General features: G+C 32.6%; 1 protein-coding gene across 1 annotated transcript in view; it reads left to right on the top strand.

Annotated features, from left to right (window-relative positions):
- Window positions 1–2,094: 2,094 nt before the first annotated feature.
- Window positions 2,095–19,704, top strand: part of LOC145247290 (neuropeptide SIFamide receptor-like) — a 199,112-nt gene continuing 181,502 nt past the window's right edge. Inside the window, exon 1 of the mRNA XM_080108910.1 lies at window positions 2,095–2,861. The gene's annotated coding sequence lies outside the window, so the exon portion shown is untranslated. The remainder of the gene's footprint in view (window positions 2,862–19,704) is intronic.

Raw genomic sequence — 19,704 nt, 5'->3', positions numbered from 1 at the left:
AGAGCAGGGTATAATCTTTATTTGTTTTGTTTTTTTATGCATGCAGTAATATCTTGCTACACAGTCACGAACATGTTTTGGTCAGCTAGTTACCAGTAACTAGAGGCCTCTTCAGGCGATGCAACTTATACTAAAGCAATTAGCTGACCGAAACATGTTCATGACTGTGTTTTATTTGTTTGCTTCCCCACGAAAGCAAATTAGACACATGTCGTTTTTAATGTGGGAAAAACCATCTCTCCCCAAAAAGGGGCACTCTGGCAGTTTCCAAATAAATAGTAATTAACTCATTGTGAATGGTTTCCCCTACATTGACCAAGGGCGAATTACAGAACAGATACTACCCGGCCGGGATTACTGTGTAGCAACATATGTAAAATGTTAAAACATATGCTTATGGCAAAACAAATAAAGAATATATATATATATATATATAGAGAGAGAGAGAGAGAGAGTGTAAGGGAGAGAGAGAGGTTAGCAAGAGGAAGAGATAAAGAGAAAAGAGAGACTTCTTATCACTACAAGGCTTATGCCTTTGTCCATAATATTCTATCCTCTTGGGAGATTTTTTTTCTTCTTTGTTTTCGATACTTTTTGTTGCTTGTTTCCCATGTGCAATCCGCTTTCAGTGCTGCATATCTCGCGAAAATAAATAAAGAAATGAATAAACATTCGATGTTGGTTAGCAAACGCCGCTGCTTCTGCTGCTGCTCTCACAACAACGGCTACTGCTACTTGAAACGCGAGAAACTTATCCGTTGTCAGTATTGAGAGAAAGAGAGAGAGATAGATAGAGAGAGAGAGACACGATTATTAAAAGAGAGAATAATCGAGAGAGGGGGCTAAACATAAGTTCAGTAAGAAAAACAAAATAAAGAAAGAGAGAGAGAGAGAGAGATAAGAGGGGAGAGAGAGATTCCATCGCCACATCCTCGTTTTTTCTCTCTTCATCTTATTGAGTGTTTTTACTCTCGCGCCGAGTTTTCAAGGATCGGAACCTTTTATCGATTTGGCCTTTCACGTTGCATTCACGCTACAATAACCGAGTGTTTTTCTATATAAACAAACAAACAAACAAACAAACAAACAAAAAATATCGCAAGTAAAAACATAAAAAATATTAGAATACTATTCATGTGTGTATATATATATGCATACAAGCGAACGCCGCACATGGACAATCAGTAATAGCCAAGGAGGCTGCATTATTTTTCCTGTGTGAGACGTCTACAATTACTCAAAAATCGTCGGGTGCTAAACATATATATATATATATATATATATATATATATATATATATATATATATATATATATATATATATATATATATAATCGTGCCACCCTGCACTGAAGATTCCCGAAAGGATTAAACACTAGTGTCTATAGGTATTTAATTATTATTATAGTAAATAATTATATATATATATATATATATATATATAAATTTTTGTTTCACGTACATACTATGATATTATTAGATGATATATGCGGTGCTGTGTGTATAATACCGCAAGGAGATGAAGGTCTATAGTTGGCATAGTTCCAGGTCGTCCTTGGGCAACGTGGAACACCTGTTAGCCTCCCTCTGATTTTCCAGAGGATTATCATACAGGCGACAGATGGATACCATCAGCTGTGTTGAAGTAAGTACGTCTCGGAAATTGGGGTTTTATTGGAAAAACTAAACCGAACAGAGGAAGTCCGTTAGCCCTCGACAGCAATCGTCTAGTGATGTTGTTACGAACAAACAAGTACAAGCTTTCAATTTGTTATGAATCAGCACGGAAATAGTAAGGCTCAAAAAACTGTCATGAGGATGCTCTTGTCAGTGCGCGATCTGGTCTAACTGAAGATAGTAAGATACACACACACACACACACACACGCACACACACACAAACATACAAACACACAAACACACACACAAACACACACAAACACACACATATATATATATATATATATATATATATATATACACACTCAGATAACTAGATAGATAGAGTTAGATTTCTGTTTTTACTTTAAAAGTGCTCAATGCATGAATAGAACTTAGTAATAAATGTGAAATATTCTTGGCGATTCTCATTAGTGATTAAACGCGGGGGTTTCTGCATAACGTAATTGCCAAATATATTTTCATACTTTATTATACGCACGCACCTACATGCACGTAAACACACATACACGTGCACATATATATAAAACAAAACCTTAAACCAATATTTTTTCAATAGCTTAATAAAATCTTGAGCTTAATTAGTGTACATTATATAATTATTTAAGATGGTCTACACAAGTCAATTCCTATTTTAGTACGACACGTAACATCGTTGGAAGCACATGTTTATTATGAAAACAGATTCTCAAAATAAATAAATGATCATTATCAGCAACAGCAGTAATCGCTGTCCGACACGCTCGTTTCGCAGTTTTACAACTCATTCATGAGGCGTGAAAGATAACGAGTGTGATAACCCCAAGATTCGAAACCCGAACGCCGGTCACTTGTGGCTGTGGCCAATTGGAGTCAGATAACATACGAACTCTCTACTAAATTATACAGTTTTTAACGCAAAATTGGTCATCTGGCTAACATTTATGATACTGACAAGCGAGGGGGCACGTTTATTTTTACGCAAGAGAATAACGTTAGGCTAAGTTGGAATCATCATTTCCTAACAAGAGTGCTCCATCCAAATGAGAGTAAAACGATCCGTTCGTTTCTTTTGTTAAGTATTTATTAAAACGTTATTTGGTAGAGTGCCCAAGATTCGAAAGTAAGAACTACAGCAGAGTGGACACAGAATCAGACAAAGGCCTCGCAGGATTATGAACCCTGACGGTTGAGAATTGTGAGGTAAGTTAAAGCTTTAATGATTATATTTATTAACATATTCACACACACACACACACACACACACACACATATATATATATACCTGCTTACATACGTATGTGTATATAGAGATAGGTTTGTACAAATGTACTTTTTGCATAGATGTTTTTTTATGTACAATAACCGTTTCTGAAAACAGAAGCTCGATGTTTATTCACACACAACAACAGAGCTTGTATAAACAAATGATACTTTTGTTAGACACAAAATTTTATGCATGGTGATCTTTTTTCAAAAGAACATTTTCGGCATGTTTATACATTTCGGCACACACACACATACATGAACATATTAATATATATATAAATATATATATATATATATATATATATTTATATATATATGTATATATGTATCATTCTGGTACATATACAATTGCAGACAAACTGACACATGTACACACATAAAAATACACACGGACGTACACATTAACACACACAAACATATATATACACACATTAACACACACGCACACACATATATATAATACATATATATGCGTGTGTGTGAGCGTGTGTGTGTGTATGTGAGAGCGTATGTGTGTGTATTAGTCCTTACTAATGGAGCCAGAAATAGCTTCTATTGCCGGGTTCGAATCGATCGACTGGTGTTAATCGTGACACATTGCACTGATGATTCCCAAAAGGATGAAACACTAGTGTCTGTAGATATGGAAATTCTGAATTGAATTATGTAGAATTACAACTTACAACAAAATTTATTATTTGACAAAGAATAAAATTTTTATGAATAAAGATTTTTTGAACAGACAAATCGATACTTTCAAAACCTTATAGATCCATGGATTTGACATGAATGGCTCATCTCATCGGAGGGAATGTTGTGAGCTAAATAGTTTTGTTTATTATGAAATTTGCTTATTAGTACATAAATTGAAAATTAATTTTGAAGTTATATTGTACGTATTGTATATATAGTTTGATATATATATACATACACATATATATAGTAAGTTATAAAATATATATGAAATGGCGATTAAGCCACAGTGAATGATCCGCGGAAACACGGACTATTCAGTGTAGCTTAATCGCCATATATATTTTATAACTTACTAGCTCTACCTACATATTGAGCACTGTTGAAGTAAATACTTAAAGTTTACGCATAAATTTATACTTTAGTATATTGATTTTATGTGAGTAAATGAAGTAGTTATATATATATATATATATATATATATATATATATATATATATATATATATATATATATATATGCAACGTTTCGCCAATTATTTCGAGAGATGGATCAGGAGAAAAAGTAAAGTTAAAAGTCGCACATAAGGAGATGATTTCAAATTTACATCGAATATATAGATATATGAAATACGCTTAAATGTGATGTTTTAATTTGTCCAGATTCCACATATATAATAATATATAGAGTCGTGATTTCAATTAAAAAAAAAAGTATTCGGATGCCATCAGCCAGAATCGAAATCGAAATCAAAACTATAGCATTTAAAGGTGGTGACGTTACTACAGATCCAACATGGCACACATATGAACTGATTAAAAATTAGAAATTAAAAATAAACTAAGATGGATGCAAAAAATGTTTTATGTATATTTCAGTTTTGACGCATTTTTCCCCTTTTAAAAACTAAAAGAATGGTCGGTAAAAAGTCTAATTATTTGATGCTCCTAGCACCGCTCTACGAATGTCAGTTTTGGAGGAGATAAAGTTTGAAAATATGGAAACAAACAGACTGACGTATAACCATATATATATATATATATATATATATATATATGTATATATGTATATATGTATATATATATATGTATATATGTATATATATATGTGTATATGTATATATATATATATGTATATATATGTATATATGTATATATATGTATGTATATATATGTATATATATGCATATATATGTATGTATATATGTATGTATATATATATATATGCGTGTGCTTGTTCGTGCGTGCGTGCGTGTGTATGTGTGTGTGCGTGTGTAGGTGTGTGTGTATTTTTCCCAAGATTACAGATCTTTTCGTTATGCGTCGTCGCCTTTTTTTTTTTTTTTTTTCTCTCTGGATGAAGTCCACATTTCCGTTTTTTATTCATATTGTCGGATTTATTTTAGCTTTTCATTATCATATAAAATCTCAACGTTTCGCCCACTAATGCGCCGGCTGTATAAAGACGTTTGTCAATCTTAAACTGGCGCATAGCGAGAGTATCTGAAATTTGGGGGAATATATTTAGTGATAGAGTATAATATTTTCATATTTATCGAGAGAAATAAAAACATTACTTTCAATTCCAACGTATGTGTGTTTGTGTTAATTGCAAATGAAACATCGATGCACATATACGTATAGAGTCAAAAATATTTATATGAATAAACAAATTTATACTCTACTTGACTTAATTACATTTTTATAAACGTACGAGATTTATTTCAATCTAGAAACCTACAGCAATACACTCATTATATATATATATATATATATATATATATATATATATATATATATAGAGAGAGAGAGAGAGAGAGAGAGAGAGAGAGAGAGAGAGATCTGTATATATATATACATTTATGTATAGTTATTTCTATAATTATCTTACATAAATACAGAAGTTGCATTTACATTTACAGAACTACAACAATACAATCTTTATATATATATACACCTATGTAAATATATATATACTTATGTATTATCATGCCTGTATATATATATATATATATATATATATATATATATATATACGAGCAAACAGTTAATAAAACATGTTAAAAAACACTTGAAATGAGTTAAAAACATCTTTAATCTGAAAAGGAAACACTAGATAAGTGGATAGTCCTTAATCCGCGGAGTTTCGAAGAAATACATTCCTTCTCATCAGAGGGTAGGAATTAGCAAAATACGGGATCGGATTTTGCATGCAAAAGTATTTGATGAAACAACAAGTAAGTCAAAGATCTTAGTTGATAACAAAAAAAGTGAAGCAGAGGGAATATGGTGAAGAAAAAGGTGATTACACATTAATGGATAGTCTGGTGGAAGATAAATAATCCAGTGACGATAAAATCCAAATATATAACTTCAAGAAAGTTAATTGAATTTCCTCTTGCACAAGTAAAATCCAAGGAAATCCGTAAATGGAAGAAGATGGTCCATAATAATCCAAAGGCAGAAATCCATGGAATAATTCACAAAAATATGTACAAGTTAACTGTTTGCTCGTATTATAAGCTATATCTCCTATTTGGTTTTATTGAGCTTTTACATCTGGCTGAGATAACTTTATAAATATTAATTCTTTAATATTTATAATATACCTTAATTTTAACATCTTGGATCATTTTGATAAATTTAATTGTAATTTTTATTTTATATATATATATATATATATATATATATATATATATATATATATATATATATATATATATATATATATATATATATATATATATATATATATATATATATATATATATATATATATATATATATATATATATATATATATATATATATATATATATATATATATATATATATATATATATATATATATATATATATATATATATATATATATATATATATATATATATATATATATATATATATATATATATATATATATATATATATATATATTACGGCATAATCACGTTGACACATCGGTTCCCGTTGGATCACTGAAGTTAAGCAACGTTGAACCCGGTCAGTACTAAGTGGGTGCCCATTTTGGACTTCCAGGTTCTGTATGTTCTCTCCGCTTATCTCAGCATTGATTTGTCGTCCTAGATTTCTCCTTGCCACTGGACCCAAACAGTTCCGATTCAGGAGAGGTGTGATGAGGGATTACGCAACTTTGCCTCACAATTACACGCGCAACTGCCCCTACAAGGGGTATCCTTTGTCTTTCGAGACTGAATGGAGGTTTTCACGTCTCATTAGTTTTGGGACGATTAATCGGAATCGGAATCGAAAAATTGGTGCCTATTTTCCGATGCCAAAAACGATTCTTTCAATTGTGTTGTTTATTTGATTTGTTCCATTGATGGTAATATTGATAAAATAATAAAAATTTTGTATTTTAAAATACTAGTATAGCTAAAATCGATCGATTAAGTGTTTCTTTTTTTTTTTTTTTTTTTTTTTTTTTTTTTGGTAACGGGGGGAAATAACAACTCTGTAGTTAAATATTTAAAGATTACTAAAGAATTGGAACCGGTAATTAAATCGGAATCAAGAATTTAGTACGGAATCAGTAATTGTATCGGAATTGGGAAAAATATTAGAATCGTCCCATCACTAATAAATATATATGTTTATCAAGGGGATCATTACTGTGGTTAACACTTTAACACCTGATATCGCTGTGTATAGATTCAAGTTATCCATTAATGTTTTGAATTACCTTTTAAAGTTGAATTATTTGTGCACGTGTAAATGTACCGACAAATCATGTGCAGTTGTAAATGTTTGTGCATAGCACAATCATTATGTATGTATGTATGTATATATATATCCTTATGTATGTATATATATACACACACACACATGTATAAACACAGAAGATTCATTTGCATCTAGAAAACTGCAGCAATGCAATTATTACACATACACACACTAATATATATATACATATATATATATATATATATATATATATATATATATATTCTCTTGAAACTAATTCATAATTTATAAATATTAATCTTTATAATCAATATTAATATAGCTCTAGGAGAAATATACCTTTTGAGCTTATTATATATTCACATTATTACAAGCAAGATTATTTTAAAGTATTGACACATTAAAATAAACTTTGCTTTTTAGACTCCAGGTCTAAATTCCGTCCATATAATTTATAATATATTATATATATATATATATATATATATATATATATATATATATATATGTTTGTGTGTATATATATACATATATATATATGCACACACACATATATATGCATATATAAATGTACATCTATATATATATATATATATATATATATATATATATATATATATATATATATATATATATATATATATATATATATATATATATATATATATATATATATATATACGGCACAATAACGTCGGCACACCGGTTTTCGCCAGATCATCGAAGTTAAGAAACGTTGAGCCTGGCCAGTACCAGATTAGTGACCATTTGGGAAGGTCAGGTGCTATATTTACCGTGCTGATTCGTAGAAATTTCCAGGTTGATATCTTGAGGCGCATTAATTCAGAGAGATGCACCCCCAGTCTTCTTAAAGAAATGCATCTTGAAGAAGGAAACTCTGATGTAAAATCCTGTAGTCTACTGTATATTCTGTTCTGCACCGACGGAGGGTTAGCAGTAATACCAACAAAATGGATGGTTCTACACAAAGCCTTGACCACTGTGTGGATTTCTGAGCAACTTAGTCGTTGTGGTGAGAGCTCATACATCGTAATTGATCAGACAGACGGTCGGGTTTCAATCCTGGCTTGAGGTAGTTGCCTGTCTAACCGCACTGATGAGCTGTAAAACAGCGAAACAGTACTGTATGTGGATGACTATATATATATATATATATATATATATATATATATATATATATATATATATATACATATATATATATATATATATATATATATATATATATATCAAGGGGGCCATTGATGTGGTTAACGCTTTAACTCTCTGTGGTAATTCATATTCAAGATATCTATTAATGTTTTTAATTAGTTTTCAAAGTTTAATTATGTGTGCGTTCGTAAATTTACCTTAAATCATATACAATTGCAATGTTTGTGCATTAAAAATTACGTAATTCTGCATAATGATTTGACAAACTCGTTGATTTCACATGGAAATTTTCGATTTTGTTAGTTTCACGCATGAAATTGACATACAATTCACAATAAACTACAAAACAACTTCAACTTTTTGTCTTCTTAAAAGACTAATCGATTCTTTCAAAACCTTACACAGTCATCTCTCTCTCTCTCTCTCACACACACACACACGAGTGTATATATGTATATATATATATATATATATATATATATATATATATATGTGTGTGTGTGTGTGTGTGTGTACTGTGTATTTCGCCTGCATTCTCTTATTTGAGGAAACATTGTTAAATGTAATAGAATTCTTCTGTTTCATTATTTTTCCTAATAATATTTTAATGTCAAATTCTAAAATAAAAATATTGGGATAAACACAAACACTTTCGCTTTCCTCGTAGAATCAAATTAACAATAAACTTTAAAGAAAAAAATAATTTAATAAAGAAATGAAAAAAATAATTTAATAAAGAAATGAAAAAAATAATTTAATAAAATAATGAAAACCTTTTCTTTCCTCCAACTTGTATATTATTTGTTATTTGTCAACTAAAGATGCTTCGACGAAAAATCGAAATTATAATGATGTTCTAGTGAACATTCATTATATGTTTTGTTTTGTTTTAACACCAAGAAGATTTTTAGACCGATTGAAAAAATAAAGAAATGTATAATCAAGCAAAAAAGTCACGCTTTTTTTTTCTTTTGACAATGTTTGCCTTCAATGTAAACAACTGCATGGAGACAGATTTTTTTAATTTAAATTTGTAATACTTACATATCGAACGCTCGTTATGGCAATGTCACGTTTTTACATGTCTGTATAATCACATATATACATAAAAAGCTTTCCAACTGATTTCTGCGGAACGTACATTTGTCTCTGATAGGTTGTTTGATGTGATTCGGGTATACAACACGACACGTGTAAGACGTACTTTATAAAAATATGAATAAACTATTAAAAATGTTGGTTGGATACATCTTCTGAATAAGAATGGTAATAATGATTACTAGGGAGATCTATCTATCTATATATCTATCTATCTATCTATCTATCTATCTGTCTGTCTGTCTGTCTCCGTCTCTGTTTCTCTCTGTCTCTTTGTATCTGTCGCTGTCTGCCTCCTCCTATATATATATATATATATATATATATATATATATATATATATATATATATATATAATGATGCGACGATTCCAATTTTTTTCTTGATCCCGATACAATTATCGATGCCGTACTAAATTCACTATTCCAATACAATTACCGATTCCGATTCCGATTCTTTATAAATCTCTAAATATTTAATTATAAAGTTGCTATTTTAGCCCGATTACCGTAAAAACACATGTTAAATATGCCTATATTTTTTCAAACAGAAAAATACAATTGTGATGAGGCGATCTAGAGATTTTAGCTTTTCCAAATCAATAAATATTAATTATTTTATTTTTACTATCATCCGTAGAAGGTGTCGTTAAAGACGAATTAATTTTTTAAAAATATTATTAAAGGGATCCGTTTGCCATCGGAAAATAATCACAGCTTTTTCCTACCGATACCTATATGTGTATGTGTTTGTGTATGTGTGTGTGTGTGTGTGTGATAGACTACCTGCACAGATAAGTAGTTATACAACGAAACAGTAATGTATGTGGATGACTATATATATATATATATGCATATATATATATGCACGTGTACGTAGATTACTGTTTTTAAAATGTAATAAATAAATAATACGTTCAAAATAAAAAATGGGTGACTTTCTAAAAAAAATCACCGATTCTCCGAGGCGGTTAAACGATAAAAACGAAGCAGCAAATCGCTGGCCTGAAATAGATAAGGTCCAAGGTTCGAATCCTAACAACAGTCAAGCTACGCTGAAGAGGAGTAGGGCTCTGAAACACGCGTTTCCGTAGATTAGTGTTTTTTTAAATAATAATAATAATAATAATAATAATAATAATAATAATTATAATAATAATATATGCATATATATAGTAAGTTATAAAATATATATGGTGATTAAGCCACACTGAATATTCCGCGTTTCGTCCACTCTAGGATTTTTCAGGCTTTTGTGAGAATTCTGTGGTTGTCTCTCATTTTTATATACGCATCTTCTAACGAGTTTTTGTTAACCAATAAGCTTTTTAGTATCCACATCACCCTTCCTAATTAGCTAATGAGCAGGCACTTACAGGACAAAGACCCATTCCTGTGTGTTTGCTATTTAGCGTAGATATCTAGTGTATTGACCTGTTTTAAATCTAGGTTAATTTTTTATGTGAGTTTACACACATATATATACATAGATATATGTGTGTGTGTATTTGTGTGTGTGATATTTTATGTATATGCATGCTTATTTATTTATCTTATTTGTTTATTCTCTATTGTTATTGTTAGTTTTAAAATTATTTTATATCTCTATCCTAGAGTAAATTTTATCCTGTGAACACAGTTGTTCGCTATTTCTCTCCTACAGTTTAATAGATGTTGAGGTTCTTTAAAGTATAGGATAGCAAATTTTTCGTGAAGGTATAATCTACATGGATCGTCTAGATCTCTACATGTGTTAGCTTGTCTTACTATTTTCCATTCGACTACAGTCGAACGTCCGCTTTTCTTGAGTTCCCAGTATTTGTTTTCATGCAGTGTTTTTTTTTTTTTTATTAGTGAATGTACTTTTGTGGTCATAATATCGAGTTTTGAAATCTAAGGAAGTCATACCTACGTAATATTTCTTGTTATTCTGGTTTTCATTCGCAAATATGTTGCCTGGTAAACTATGCTTTTGGTTAGACATTTATTTTTAAGTGGGCAGTGTGTGCGGTATATACAGTTGCATTTATCTTGTTCGTTATTAGTATTTTTATTTTTATTTCTATTATCGTTGTTATTGTCCTGAGTTGGTTTATAATTATTATTATTATTATTATTATTATTATCATCATCATCATCATTATTATTATTATTATTATTATTATTATTATTATTATTATTATTTCTACTAATTGCATATGTGTTTTGTGTTTTTTGTAAAAAAAAAGACGTCTTCCACTAAAAAGTGCATAAAATTGCCGAGAAATATAAGAAAATATGAAATAAAATCATGAATATACTGTAGGTAAACAAATTTTGATGTTTATCGCTATTGCACTGACACCCTAATCGACAGTGATCTCTCTCTCTCTCTCTCTCTCTCTCTCCTCCCCACACAAAGCTGTCGCCTAGGCGGTCGAGTTTCAATCCTAGCTCGAGGTAGATGCTGATCTAGCCGCACTAAAAATTGTGATACCGCGAAACTGTCTATGGATAACTATAAATGCTCCCTCTTTTGGGTTGAGCATTTGGGGAGGCGGCATAATAAGCTGGCACAAACGTATAAAACAATACTCTATTTATAAACAAACATAGCTTTGGAAAATGTTTAATCATTGTAATTTCAGCTGACTTTAACCTAAGCAGTCAAGTATCAATCCTGGCTTCAGGTAGTTGCTAGTCTAGCCGCATTGATAAACAGTTATACAGCGAAACAGTCGGTCTACGAATAGTATACATGTACACTTTTTTATTTGTTTTACATAATTATTTATATGTCGCTACGTATCCATAAGTATGTTTCGGTCAGCCAGTTACAATAAACTAGAGACCTCTTCAGGTGATGCTGCTTATAGAAAAGAAGCGTACTTGCAACTGGCTGACAGAAACATGCTCATGAATGTGCAGCGTCACATAAATGCTTATAAATAAATAAAAAGGGAGCACTCTTGAATGAGCCTCGTTAAATATCCATTAGTTGTTTTAGCTCTGGAAAATATTAATCTGAAATTATATATATATATATATATATATATATATATATATATATATATATATATATATACTCCTATTTATTTGGGTTTTTGTGTATTGATATTCATATTAAAAGCCCTTTATTCTATTATTTAAAAAGAATAAACAACTTTGTCATTATATGGTTCGTGAAATTGCATTCACCTGCAAAAGATATAGCTAATTTCCCTATTCTTTTTTGAACATTCATTTTAGTTCATTTCCTATTAGTTTTTTTTTCGTTTTCTTATTTTACGTATACTTATATTCAGGCAAATATTCTACATGATTTATACTTGCGTGATATTTGCGTAAAAATGTTATAGTAAACACGAACCCCTTTTTATATATACTTATGTATTCATATATATATATTTGCTTAAAAATGTTGCCTACCGAACACCTCTGTCAGGTTTTGGTCTACAGAGATGAAACTTAATATATAGCGTATTCGAACCCATGCGAAAATTATAATTTGGATTTTAGTCGAGGAAAATCGGTGAAAAAGTGTGAAATTTTTTTTTTAAATGGGAGGAACATGTTATAATGTATTACAAATACGCATGCGTAACGTAATAGCTATTCATGGTTTATTTTTATCCTTACAGCAAACATGTCTTCATAGGTCAGGAATTCACGTCAAAAGAAAAAGAAAATCGTAAGCAAAAAGTTTTGGTTTCGATTCTCAGTTGTGGCGCACGAGTAATTTTTTTTTAACTTCTTAAAATCATTACTACATATTTGGTCCTATGTAATCTATATAATTATACCACCCAAATGACCTTGTAACGGGTGGTGTAACCCAACATCCGGTTACAACTTCCGGTTGCGCAGGCGTACAAATAATCAACGTGACAATAAAACGTATTGTTTTACTGTGTACGTTTTCAGCGTCCCAATCGTTTTATTCGCGTTTAAATTATCCAAATAAACAATTGTTAATACTTTCTGCATTTTGTTTTGCATCGTTCATTTTCGTATAACGTATAAGTTATTTTAACGCAATTTTCTTATAAATAAATCTACTTAAACCCGTTGAAAACCAGAGGGCATTTTAAAACGGCGATTTAACTACCGCCTTCATTTTTTTTTTTAATTTATTCTCCATTTTTTAATACACCTTTCTTAAAAAACATTCATACATTTTCTTCTACACTACATCTGAAAATACAAAATAAAAAAAGAAAATATATATGTTTGTGTGTGTGCAATCTATTACTATTTTCAGAGTGCTTCTGCCAAATTTATAATTCTTCTTAAATTTTTATTGACACCCGCCCCTCGCAAACAAGGCATATTAGACTAAATCGTAACTAGCTAATGTAATTAAAGGCGAGATTTATAGAAAAGACACTAATTAGAGTGTTGCATGTGGGCACAGTCAGAGAAAAGGGGAGAAGGGTGATATTCTGAAGACAAACTGGAGACCTTTATAGCGTAGGGGTTGAAATTTACTACTAGTTTTGTTTGTGTGGAGTAATTATGCTAAGAGAGTACAAGAGGGGTAGGGAGGGATAGACTGCAGCTTGGTAGACAGAGCTGGATACTCTCCAAATACTCTTTTTTGCACTCTGTCCAAAAGGAAAGAAACAAGTGGTTGCTAAACTTGCTCACATGTGCTCAAAATGGCCCATGCACTAGCAGATAGAGAGTAAATTCACTGCGTTTTATTTCTTTACTGACGAAACGTTTGAAAGGAAATAAGGATTTAGTTGAATACTCGGATATCTTATTTAGAGATGAGATTTTATTTCCATCGAAGGCAGCGTGATTTTATAAAATGTTCTATTTAAGTAAAATGACAATAAATGGCTGCTGCAGGAGGAAGATTCGGAGGCCTCAGCAGCAACACCTGGCGTGAATTTTGAAACTTGAGGTGGGCTGGACATCTGACAAGGACGATAGATTGTTAAAGCGCCTGTTCTATGGTAAAATTACACAAGGAAAGCGTCCATAACATAAACCGAGGAAACGCTTTAAGGATAACATCAAAGATAATCTTAAAGCTCTTGGTATTGACGTGTTCAGTTGGGAAAGTGCTTCCAATGACCGTAAAAAGTGGCGCTCCCTGGTCTATCATGGCTGTGATAGTTTGAAGAAGAAAAAATATGAGCGTGCAAAAATGAAGCTTGATATCCTGAAGAAAAACCTGTCAGATATATCAGGTCTGTCGGAGGATTTCATGCAGAACCACACCTGTGATTTATGCGGTAAAATGACTTTATCCGAAGCTGGCCTAGCTAGCCACAAGCGTTCACATGGAGATCAATCTTTCTTTGATGAGGAAAACATTGCAGGGCACAGATGTTCTGTTTGATCTGTGGTCTGTAAATCGAATGGAGGCCTGAAGCGTCATATGAGCGTCCACAGTAGAGCAGCACCAGTTGGCATCACTCAATCTCAGCTTAAGTGTGACCTTTGCAACAGACCGTGTAAGAGCAGAGCTGGTCTGAAGAGCCATATTCATTCCCACAGAAAACAGGAATTGATGCATCTTGATCACATCTCCACATGTATATATGTATGTGTGTATAAGTTGTATATATGTGTATATAAAAAATGAAGATATTTAAAAAATACATGAAAATGAATGAATAATTAACATTCTGTCAAAAAGTAACAATCACCATCACCATATATGCTCAGTTGGTACAGTGCTTGCCTCGTATTCAGGATGCTCGGGTTTCAAATTCCGGTTACAGATATGTCTGACTGATGAGCCCAAATGAGGGCGAAACTCGAATCTTGGACTTCGGTTTGTTGCCTGGCGTGGCTCTTGTGGGCTGCGGCGTTCTTTGGGTTGTGGAAATAATTATATATATATATATATATATATATATATATATATATATATATATATATATATATGTATATGTATATATATATATATATATATATATATATATATATATATCGAAATTCAGAATTAAATTATGTAGAATTACAATAACATTTAGTGTTTGCCAAAAGGATACAAATAATTTTTGTACTCCTTTGTCAAACAATAAATGTGATTGTAATTCTATATAATTTATTTCTGAATTTCTATTCCTCTTATGGCTCAATCTCGCTTAATTAGCTTTCTTCATCTGCATTGGATTGTGTTATAAATATTGATACTCATTTTTATTTGATCTTAGGTTTACAGTATTATACTACCTGTAATCCTACGGCATTTCATTCAATCTCTCACTCTCTCTCTCTCTCTCTCTCTCTCTCTCTATATATATATATATATATATATATATATATATATATATATATATATATATATAATAAACCGTCATAAAATTTACGGTCATTGGATACGTCATTGGATTTGACCATCATTGGATACTTTACCTTTCACCAGATTATCCATTCACGTGAAATCACCTTTTTCTTCACCATATTCCCTATGCTTCATTTTTGTTATCAAGTAAGATTGTTTGACTTACTTGCAGTTTCTTCAAATACTTTTGCATGCAAAATTCGATCCCGCATTTTGCTAATTCCTACCCTCTGATGAGAAGGAAAGTATTTCTTCGAAACTCAGCGGATTAAGGACTATCCACTTATTAAGTGTTTCCTTTTCAGATTAAATATGTTTTAACATGTTTTATTAACTATTTGCTCTTATATATATATATATATATATATATATATATATATATATATATATATATATATATATATGAGTTAATAAAACATGTTAAAAACACTAACAAGAGTCAAAAACATATTCATTCTCCAAAAAGGAAACACAAACGAGGTGGATTGTCCTTATACCTTATAAGTTTCGAAATAAATACTTTCCTTTTCATCAGAGTGGAGGAAATAGCAAAATGCGCGTAGAAAGTATTTAATGAAACTGCAAGTATTCGCTAAAAGTAAAAAAAAACAGTGACGCAGAGGGAAGAGGAAAAAATGAAAAATGAGTTGATGTGAAAAGGAAAGTATTTCTTCAAAACTTCGCGGACTATTAACTTATTTAGTTTTTCCTTTTCAAATTAAATATGTTTTTAACTATTTTTCAAAGTGTTTTTTAACATTTTTTATAAACTAGTTGTTCTTATATATAATGACAGCCCCTTTAAGAAATTCGTTTCTTATCGTTGGTCACTTTAAGTTAAATTAAAGTCGGTCAATTTAGCTCTTACCATACCGTATAACGATTAGATCACTGTCTGACTGATGTAAATGAACATTTAAAATTAAAATGTTTAAAATCAACGTTATTTCACGCAGTTAATGGTAGTTGAATTGATACGGTCTTCGCTAATCGAGCCAGAGATGTTTCGTGTTGCGAGGTTCGAATCGTTCGACTGGTGTTAATCGTGACACCCTGCACTGAAGATTCCTGAAAAGATGAAACACTAGTGTCTTTTTTTTCAACGGTGGTCACCACTTATCAAGGCCCGGAAGCCACTCAGGGATAAGGGTTATTGCAAGTACAGTACGTTAGTGTGGAGATTTGATGAAGTATTTACTTAAGGGGGCGGTTCATTATGAATGTGTTTACGTTGGACTTGAACACATCCAAGTTGTAGTCAGGTGGGAAGTAGGCAGACGGAACAGAGTTCCACAGGCGTGCAATTCTGAGAAAGAAGCTTTGTTCATGGAATTCACGTTTTGATTTAGGCATAGATAAAGAGTGGGGGAAATTTTTCACAGTGGATTCAGCTAGACGGGTGTTTTTCGTGAAAGATTGGCGAGGGGGGCCAGAGATTGGAGTTCAGATGAGCATCTGCCATGGAAATAACGATAAAACAAGGATAGGCTCGCAAAGTCTCTTCTGTGGGAGAGAGGTTGCAGGGTAGAGAAAAGAGCATCCCCCACTAAACCACGAAGTCTATTTTGTACTCTGTCAAGGCAGGATAGGCTGTTTTTAGCAGCTCCTGCCCAGATATGCCAGCAGTATTCCATCCTTGTACGTACTTGGCTTTTATATAGATAGGGAACTGAATCAGTAGTGAGATATCTTCTGGGACGGTAGAAGGATCCCGCCATCTTTCCAGCGACCCTGGCAACAGACTTGATGTACGTGTTCCATTTCAGATCAGGGGTAAAGGACAAACCCAGAAGCTTTTCATGACACGGCGCTTCTTCTAGACGAGAGCCATCCATTTCAATTGATGCTAGATGGGGATCAGAGCGTTGATGATGTAAAGATAGGAGTTTGGTTTAAGATGAATTAAAGGTAACCATCCACGACTTCTCCCACTGAACCACGCGCTCGAGATCAGAGGAGAGAGAATCAGAGAGAACTTTGTCATTTACAGCCTTTGATGTGTTGCCGTAGATGGTCGTGTCATCAGTATAGATGTCAACGAATGATTTAAGTATGTGTTTAGGGAGGTCATTGATGTAGATCAGGAAGAGAGTTGGGCCCAGGATTGACCCCTGAGGGACTCCAGCATTAATACTGCAGGCCTCTGATTTTTGTCCATCGACCACTGCTCTTATGAGCCTATTGGAGGGAAATGATTTAATGATTGAGAAAACATTTCCAGTTATATCTTAGCTGGAAATCTTGTGAAGTAGGTCCTTATGCCATACCTTGTCGAAGGCAATTGCCCTAGAAAGGAAGCCTTTGTCAAGAGATTCACTAATCCTGTGAGATATAACCGTTAGCACATCTGCGGTAGATCTTGCAGAACGGAAACCATATTGTGTGTCACTAAGAAGGTTGTTTCTGCTGAGGTGGTTGACTATTTGTCTATTTAATATGGATTCCACCAACTTACTCATAACACACAGGAGGCTTATTGGTCTGTACTGAGAGGGAGATGACTTATCACATTAATTCTTAAATACAAGGCATACTGATGAGGTTTTCCAGGGAGTCGGAAAGCACTTCTCCTTAAGGCAACGCTTAAACAGTTTCGTAAGTATAGGAGCAAGTTCTGGTTGAAGCTTTTTTAACACTATAATTGGGATGCCGTCAGGGCCAGTTGCTTTACTGAAATCAAGGTTCTTGATTAGCTTGGCGACCTCATGCACATATATTTATATGCTACCTAGCGTGTTCTGTGTATAGGAGGAAATATGGGGAGTTGATGGCTTTCGTCGCATAGGGTATAATTAGCTGCAAAGTTCTTGGCAAATAGTTTGGCCTTGTCTGATGCTGACGAGATGACCTCTGGTCCATTGATAATGGTTGGGATAGAACGCACACTTCTGTTACGGATCCTATTTGTTATTTGCCAAAATTGGTGGGAACCAAGCCACTGATCAGCTACTGGATTTAACAGACTGGGCATATAGCTCTCTTGCATTTTTTATTACTCTTTTACAGTGGTCGCCGGCGTTCCTGAAAGCAGCTTTAGTCTCAGTGCATCTATTACGTTGGTAGTTATGGAAAAAGTGATTTCTGTGTGCGATAGCAGCAGCACATTCTGGGGAGAACCATGGCTGGCTGTTAGGTTTTTGTTGAAATTTTTTAGATGGTATGAATTGGTCTATGCCTACAATTAACCATTCGGTCAGATCTGATACTATAGAGGGCACATCCTTTTCAAACATGGAATGCAGAGGTAAATCAGATATGAATGTACGGAAGGTATCCCAGTCAGCCATAGAGTATCGGTATACAGTACGGTGGAGTGGTACGTCTGGGGACATATTATATTTCATTTTTATCTCAACTGATACGACGGAGTGGTTGGAGGATCCTAGAGGAGAATGAACGGAACATGAACATAGCTCAGGGGAAGTTGAATGAAAAAGATCTAGCAGGCTTGCATATTAACTAGTAGTATCGGGCATACGGGTGGGTTCGCGAACAATCTGAGTGAGGTCATAAGCAATGGCAAAATCATGACAAAACCTCCCCTCGTCATCTGTCTTATTTGAATGGGTCAGCCATTCCACGTTATGGACGTTGAAGTTACCACCGATGTGGATGTTAGCCGAGGGATATGCAGACAGGATGTGGTCTATTTTCTCAGATATGCTCTTAAAGATAGTAACTCCACTGTTATGGGGCCTATAGAGGGCAAATATAAATGCAGTGGTGTAAGCAAGTGCAACCGAGAAGTACATATAAGGTAAATTAGGATCTTCTCTAGAGATATCCCTACCACTCGGGAAGCCATCTTTAATGTAGGCACATTTTCC

The sequence above is a fragment of the Euprymna scolopes genome, chromosome 25 (assembly GCF_053919585.1).
Source record: "Euprymna scolopes isolate OS-2025 chromosome 25, ASM5391958v1, whole genome shotgun sequence".
In the NCBI taxonomy this organism is placed as follows: domain Eukaryota; kingdom Metazoa; phylum Mollusca; class Cephalopoda; order Sepiida; family Sepiolidae; genus Euprymna; species Euprymna scolopes.
This window is presented reverse-complemented; position numbering and strand designations above follow the sequence as displayed.